The following is an 8,530-nucleotide window of genomic DNA, read 5'->3' on the forward strand; positions in this document are numbered from 1 at the left end:
ATGTTCTGTAGGATGATGCTATCTCTCTACGTAAGGTGGCAGATCACTGAGAGATTTTATTAGTTGTATTTGTGATAACTGTGCTCTGTGCTGATTGTTTTCAGGATACTTTTATACAATTAACATTTAGAACAATTAGATACTTTAAAATTACATGAAATCCTAAAATCAGTTTAAGTGGTATTTTCCGTCAGATATATTTGGATTTGTCAGGTAGCTGGTATTTATCAAACACTCAAATTCATAAAGTGTGTATGTATTGAAATTGTAGTCTCCTTTTCCCGAGAAGAAAGACGATTGGACTTTGAAGGAAATGACATACCTTTCCGATGGGTCCTGCACAGAACTACTTTGTCAGACCCCTTCCAGACAACCTGGGAGCTGAGGGTGGCTCTGTCCTTCAGTTCTTCTCTGGTAAGCAACGGATTGTAGCAGTCTTGCCGGGTGGTTACAAAAGACAGCTTTCTCTGTTGCATCAACTAACAAAAGATGGTTATTTTAAACATGTGCTGTGGACTGCTTAATAAAATCCCCGCTTTATATGGTTGTAGGTCATTGTGCCAACATGCTCTATGTAGGACTGAGTGCAATGTATATTTCTGAAAGAGCAGCTGCCTCTCTTTTCAGCTGACCTGATATTGATTCATCGTCCTTGCTGGATTCAATGGCCTGCTTAGTGGCATCGGAACATGGGCTCGATGCCTGTTGGCAGCTTCAGCTGTCTGGGTGCCTTTCAGTTTTATCCCTTTGATTGTAGAGCAGTTTTGTGTTATTGATAAATTACAGGTATGGTACTCAGAGGGAGGAAAGGGGCAGCTCGGAGTGAATGGCGGTGCCCTTGGGTATGACGCTCACTTGGACTCATCCATTAGACAATCCTATGTAGTGAAAGGTGTGTTTATGGGATTAATTATTAATCACATAACAGGATAGGAGTTACTTGATGGCTAATTATAACAGTGGATGAGCACATAAAAATCATCATAATAAACAATATCATCCCTGTAGGACCCTTCACATGAAATCAGTCCTGCCAGACAAATAATAGTTATTTACATAACATGGAATATTAAAAAAATAGACCCTAAAAAACCGGCAACCACCAAATAAGCAAAATGGAAGCTAATAAAAATTAGTACCTTAAAAAAAAATCACTGCAAGCTATGTTTTCTGTAATTATACCAAGCCCTAGAGTTTTAACCATGTAATAGTAATTTTTCCGTGTTTTTGCCGTTATTGTCCTTTTGATTTACTTAACTATGTCTAACTTGAACAAACAATGTTAAGTGGGGAAACAGATGCGATTAAATAGCCTGTAATTATGTTTTTAGTCAACTGCTACCATCACAGACTCCTCCTGCTACACGGACCAGAAAAAAAGTGACCTAACTGATTTCACCAACTGCTTTGCCAGGCCCTGATGCAGAATAGATGGCCTTATTAAGCAATCAAAAAATCAGCCATTACAGAGGAATGGTAATCAGCAGTGTTTATACAGCTCACACGCTAGCCCCACAATACACAATCAGGACCATGAATTCTGCTAATTGGGTACCTTCTGCGTCCAGAGGTGCCTGCAAAGGGAAACAAAAGGGACTCGAAAATTAGTGTTTGCAGCAATTAGTTTCTGTCTAAAGGCTTAGCCCAGTTCAGGGAAACCATGATTCAAACAGGGATTATTATAGCAACTTTGGTATTTAAATGTCTTCTGCCATTATTTGAGATAGGATTTAGCTTGGCGAAACTAATGCAGAATCGTCCTCTTTTTTTTATTTACTTAAAATGATTTTTGTTTTGAACTTCTCAAAAATCAAAAACCATTAAGCCATTTGCTGCTTTAAATTTTCTGGCATTCAGTGTTTTGTTGTTGGTGTTGTTGTTTTTTTTAAACCTATGATCTTGCTCAAGACCAGTTGAAAAGACTGTTAAATACATGTATTGTTGGGGAGCTCCGTTCAGAGGAATAATACAGTGGAGTTTGTTGTGCCATTATTTCACTCAGAATGCTCTGTAGTTTAGTGGGGGAAATACAGGGTATAATTCTTGGTGGAGGAAAAAAGGACAGCAAGTGTTTTATTTATAAATATATGTACAAATTCCCATTCTAAGTAATAGCACTAAACTAGTCCAGGAGGAGAATGTAGGTTCTCTGTGTATATTTTATCTGAGTAAACTAGCAGGGCATTTCCAAATGAGCTCCACTGAAAGCCCAATGGATTTTTATAAAATTCATTACAAAAAGCCTTTTGCCCTTTTCTTCCCTTTTAGTCTTTAGCATTTCTGATGTAATAATCAGATAGACAAATCTCTGTGCTTTGCTTCTGTCATTATAGACTCCCTGCTGGAGATGCTAAAAGGGCAAATTAACAGTAGCACAATTCAAGGGACCTCTTCACCTCCCATGGAAAGCATCAGCTGCAGGTTCTTGCTTTCTTGAAGCTCTCCACATGGTTGCAGAAGGATCATAACGACAACGACGACGAAAACAACAACAACGAAAGATAAGGAGAGGAAAGGAAAAACCTTATGATTAAGAAGACTGAGGAAATATTTGATGTTTCATTTTCTGTGATTTATTTTTTTAACTTTAGATTTTTAAAAAGATTTTATTTATTTATTCATGAGAGACACAGAGAGAGACAGAGACATAAGCAGAGGGAGAAGCAGGCTCCCTGTGGGGAGCCTGATGTAGGACTCGATTCAGGACCCAGGGATCACCACCTGAGCCAAAGGCAGATGCTCAGCCCTGAGCCACCCAGGTGCCCTCCTTCTCTATGATTTGAAGGCTATATGAGCAAATGACAGTTTGTCTTTTTAAAATTTATTAATAATTTGCTCTCTTTAATTACTTAAATGACGGTTAATCAATGTGTCAATAAGTATAGTACAATTTTTATTATTAACACCAAATTTTACACTATTGAGACAGAAATTCTAGAAAGAATCATTGGTACTTTGGAGACAATCAGAATGATAAGTGTGATAGTTTTAGAGACACTGTGACAACATTTTACTCCTGACTGATTACATTACATATTGATATTAGTGAGCATCAGTATGTAGTGCAATCAGTCAGGAGAAAATGAGTGAAATGTGAACTAATGAGAGCTAATTGTATCATATAATAGCAAGGACACAGAATTCTATCAATTAAATTAGTTTGAGATGAAACAAATATGAATATAATAATGTTTATAATAATGAGGCAATTAGAGCTAATGAAATAAATGTTAATAAAGAGTAGGATCCCTAGCCCATTTCTGCCCTTCTCCTCCTGATTCCTTTAAACTTTGGGTTTTGTTATATTCACTGGATCCTTTTCAGTCATTGATGCTCTGTGTTGGAGACGATGGGATGGAAAATATAAATCTTCACAGTCTTCATGTTTCTTGATCTCACTCTTTCAGAAGGCTCCTCATGGTCTGGCACACTTCTTGCCAAGGTACTCATCCCTGATGAATAAATCATGTCTTGTTCCAAGATACTTTTGCTTTCATCTGCTGTCTTTTCTTGATCTGGGATAGAAAACTGGCACTTGTCATAAGTGTGGATCTTTTCCTTCTCCGTATATTGGAGAGCTGACGGCCCAGGTCCATTGCTTCTCCATTGTGTAATCCAACTGGATTCTGCTTAGTAGCTGCTTCCGTGGTGTCCTTACATCTTTGACATCCATTCCACTTAATTCCCTGATATAAAGAGTCACAACTGTGATGGCAAAGCCAGTTTCTTAGATACCTGGTTGAGAATGTACTCTCTTGGAGAAAATATACGCATTATCTCACAGGAGATGATTTTGGAGACCTAACTTTAGTATGGTAGATTATTGGCATTCGTGAAAATTTTAAATTTTTAAAAGATTTTATTTATTCATGAGAGACACAGAGAGAGGCAAAGACATAGGCAGAGGGAGAAGCAGGCTCCCTGTTGGGTACCTGATGTAGGACTCGATCCCAGGACCCAGGGATCACCACCAGACTCATATTCTGTATTGCAATTTAGATTTGAGCCTAATATTCTATATTGCTGAGCACCTCATAGGGCAGTTCCTCACTGGGGAAGATGAAGCAGCAGTATATTTTCATCAACTTGGAAACTCATCCATTTAGCTAAAAAGACTATCTCCGAAGGATTTATACAAATTAATGGATTAAGAAAAAAGTACTTTTTTGTGTTTGGCTATTATGTTATGAAGATTGCATGAGTAATTAAAGGGAAAAATTTTAGATTTTAGAAATTTCCACTTGATTATTTGCATATTACTTTGGGTATTGCACTTGTAGTTGTCCTCAGTTTAGGCTAGGGCTAGTTAGTGTTGATGAATGATATTTGACTTCAAAGTTGGTAGAACTTTGTGCTGTGAAAGTTTCAACCAACTTTCTCATTTGGCTACCATGGTTGTTGTTGTTGTTGTTTTTTTTATCATGTATATCATGCGTGTTTTTGCTTTTGTTTTTGTATCACGTTAAAAAGACATCAGAATGAGCCGTGAGTTAATGTTTCACTTGTAAAAGGTTATGGATTACCCTCAGCTGGTTTCTCAGGCTGACACAGTGTTCATGATTAGAAGAATGAAAACAAACATGAATTGAAAATGTCACTAACCTTTATTGGGCCCTGAGAATCCCAGAGCCTGCATGACAGGAGGTTTTCCTGTTTTCAACAGTATAAAGAAGATTGAAACAAAACAGCACGGATCTTGGCTATTTACATCTTTTAATGAATGCTCTTCACGTTTGGGTTCCTTTGTCCGTCTCCCAGTTTTCAAGGGTTTAGCTGTGAAAAGTGTGGATGGTATCACATACTCTTCTAAACCACGGAGCAGACATCTGTCTAGGATGCTTTTTCCTCCAAATTATGCTCAGTGTAAAGGGCATCTATACAGTTGTGCATGTATAAGGTCACCGATTATCTATTCTCAATGTTCCTCAGTACTGAGTTGGAAAGTATTTTCAGATATACTGTAAGTAAAGCTGTGCGTTTAAGTGCATGTGTGGTGAAGGGATATTTAAGATGAGATCTAACATCTTGCCGTGATGGGCCCATTAGATTTGATTTTGATAGTGCTGTCTTTGAAAACCTTTTGTGATTGGTGAACAAATACATTCATTCACACAGGTCCCAGACCCTCGTTGGACTAGAGGGAAGTAAAACAAACTTAAAACAGTCTGTTTATATGAGCTGTAGAGAGTTTAGAGATTAAACTGTGATCTAGGAGATAGCACATCTGACCAGCTTTCAGTTTCTATTTAGATTCACTGTCATTCTTTCTTTATAGTGACTTGGGATTGGTTGTTCTTGGCCTAAATATGAACAGCCATGCAGTAACTGAAATGTTAGTCTGTTTCTTTCTCCCTTAATTTCTCTTACTCCTGCTGCTTGATATGGCTGTCATACCTTGTGACAAATTGTGCTATACTTTGCACCGATTTTGTAGGTAATTTGTAGGAAAATACTCAATAAAGATCACTAGGGAAATCTCAAAATAAAACATATCCCTTCATCTGAACTGTACATATATAGTGGAAGAGAAATTTTAGACTTTTACAAATTCATTTACCCGTTCCTGAAATAAGATGAGTTCTATGGACCCATGCTTAGTCCTAAATACTACTATGTCAAGGTGAACTCTGCTCTATGTGGATTTAAAGACGTTCTTTGGTAGAGTGTAAGTATTTGGGAAACAAATCTGTGCCTTTTTATTCTCACTTTATCTAATTATATATTGTTCTTTTAATACAGAATTTTTTTGCATTTTAAAAAGTCAAAGGAGGGATCCCTGGGTGGCGCAGCGGTTTGGCGCCTGCCTTTGGCCCAGGGCGCGATCCTGGAGACCCGGGATCGAATCCCACGTCGGGCTCCCGGTGCATGGAGCCTGCTTCTCCCTCTGCCTGTGTCTCTGCCTCATTCTCTCTCTCTCTGTGACTATCACAAATAAATAAAAATTAAAAAAATAAAATAAAATAAAAATAAAAGATAAAAGGATTCTTTTGGCCAGAAAGCATTTCCACTTAAAAATATGGAGCATTTTCTATTTGTATTTAAAAGTAGCCTTAAGGGCAGCCCGGGTGGCTCAGCAGATTGCCGCTGCCTTCAGCCCAGGGCGTGATCCCTGGGTGCCGGGATCGAGTCCCACGTCGGGCTCCCTGCGTAGCCTGCTTCTCCCTCTGCCTGTGTCTCTGCCTCTCTCTCTGTGTGTCTCTTTCTCTCTGTGTCTCTCATGAGTAAATAAATAAAATCTTAAAAAAAATAAAAGTAGCCTTAGTAAAATTATATCTAATTAATAATGTGATAAGATAAAATGTAGCCCCAAAGACTGAGCATTAAGACCAACTTTATTTTTAAGCATGAAGTTAAGAAACTTACTTGATGGGTTGAAAGTTAGTATTTGTGATGTTACTTTTTACTCCAAAGTGATACTTTTGTTATTTCTATTTCATATTCTATTTCATAACAGTAAAGTAGGCTTTTTAAACTCAAAATCATATTTCCCATCTGGAAAAATGTTTAGTTTTTTTTTAGATGAGCCAAGTTAATCAGGTTTCAATTTAAAGGATAGTAGATCTGGAACTGGGCTCTAGTTTTAACCCTGTGCCTGATGACTTGTGTAAGTTTGAGAGTCACATAAATTTTCTTTATTCAAAATTCTTTTTTATTGGATTGTTTCTCCCCTCAGCCCCCGTAGCAGTCAGAATAGTCTAGGTTATACTGCAGTTACAAAAAAGTCCTAAATCCTAGTAGTTTGAAAAAACAAAGGTTTAATTCTCATTCCCATAGTTAGTAAGGCGCAGTTGCAAGCAGTGTTACGTCATTGTTGTTCTTGCCCTAATACTAGAATGATGGAGCAGCCTCTGTCTGGAACATTGGCCATTGTCAAGGCAGAGGGAAAAGAGAATGTGAGGGAGCACATACTAGTTCTTAACTACTACTAACTAGTTCTAACTACTACTACTTAACTACTAGTTCTTCTACTAACACTATTGGCCGAAGCAGGCCAATCTAGCTTCAAGTATCAGAGAAGTACAATTCCACCGCTTCACTGAAGGAGGAGACACTGCTGCCTATCAATAGCCTTAAGACTACCATATACTCTCCTCATCCACTACCCTACCTTTATTTACTTATCACATTTTAAAATAATATACTGAAAAATTATTAAAATTAGAGAAAACTCCTCACAATCCTATGACCCTTACACATCAAACTTTTATTTTGGGGCACCTGGGTGGCTCTGTTGGTTAGCACCTGCCTTCAGCCCAGGTCAAGATCCCAGGGTCCTGGATGGAGCCCCGCCTTTCAGCTCCCTGCTCAGTGGGGAGCCTGATTGTCCCTCTGCTCCTCCCCCTGCTCCTGCTCTCTCTGGCTCTCTCTCAAATAAATAAATGAAATCTTTAACAACAATGAAAAAAATCATTTTACTTGTTCAAGTTTATATAAATGCCTTGTCAATGTATATAATCTTTATGTAGTTATATTGATTTCTTCCTGTTTGTGTTGGTTAGACAAAGTCACAAATGACTCTAAATGCTTGTGTTATCTAGGAGGTTTGTTTTAAATATTATGTTGCAATGGGTTTCTAACCTCTCTATGGTTATAATATCTTAGTTTTAATTTTGAATAATGAAATTAATATAAAAGAGAAGTTGGAGATAGATGTATAAGATGATAAAATGTATGTGGAATATCTTGAACTACTTTACAGATGATTCCATAGTAGTTAAAAATATTTTCATGGGTATGAGTGTTACAATAGACCCAGATAGTTTTAAAAAGAATCTGATGTGGGCTTGTTTTCCTAAAATTTCAGTTAAATTATATTATTTTCAATATAAAACCTTATATTTAGGTTCTTTTATTTGGAATTGTGGAAGGGGATTACAGGGTTTAATTTCTGCAGGTCAAAAAAAAAAAAAATTTCTGCAGAGTTGTCCAAAGCCAGGATTCTGTGAGGAGTAAAGTCAATGAATGAAAAGGTGCATATATGAGAAATCTTATTGTGTAAAACTTCCAATTTAAAACTTTAATTTTCAAAGTGTGATCATGAAGTGGTACGTAGGCTGATTTTCTTTAGTATTAATGTTTGTAATATTATTCTGCTGAAACCTTTGTTTTTTGTTATGGATAAAACATTTATTTGTGATAGGTAAAATAAAGCTCATTGGGGTCTTATCAGTAGCAATGCCATTTTTTTGCCTTTCAGCTCCTTCTGGAGAAGTTTGAAGTAACACTAATCATGAGTGGGTTTGAGTGGTCCAAGCAACATATACCCAAATGAAGTGGTCTTCGGATGGAAGAAGTCTCTGGAAGTTTGGTAACCATTGATTTGCACATATAAGTGCCCCTTCTTAAGAAAAATTTTAGGTGCTGCGTCCCCAGTACCTAGAACAGTACCTGGTACCTAGCAGACATTTAATAAGTATTTGTTGAACAGGTGAATATCTAAAGGTTGAAGCTAGAAACTTTCCTTACTTCATGCAGAAGCTAAGAGATTTTTGTTTTAGTGTGATACTTTAGTCAGATCAATGTCCAGTGT

General features: G+C 37.2%; 1 long non-coding RNA gene across 1 annotated transcript; it reads left to right on the forward strand.

Moving 5' to 3' along the window:
• The first annotated feature begins 279 nt into the window (after positions 1–279).
• On the forward strand, positions 280–8,166 carry LOC144320460 (uncharacterized). Its single transcript, XR_013386035.1, has 2 exons — positions 280–414; positions 2,334–8,166. It is a non-coding gene; the product is annotated as an uncharacterized LOC144320460 (long non-coding RNA).
• Positions 8,167–8,530: the final 364 nt, after the last annotated feature.

This window comes from Canis aureus, chromosome 9, assembly GCF_053574225.1.
Source record: "Canis aureus isolate CA01 chromosome 9, VMU_Caureus_v.1.0, whole genome shotgun sequence".
Lineage (NCBI taxonomy): Eukaryota > Metazoa > Chordata > Mammalia > Carnivora > Canidae > Canis > Canis aureus.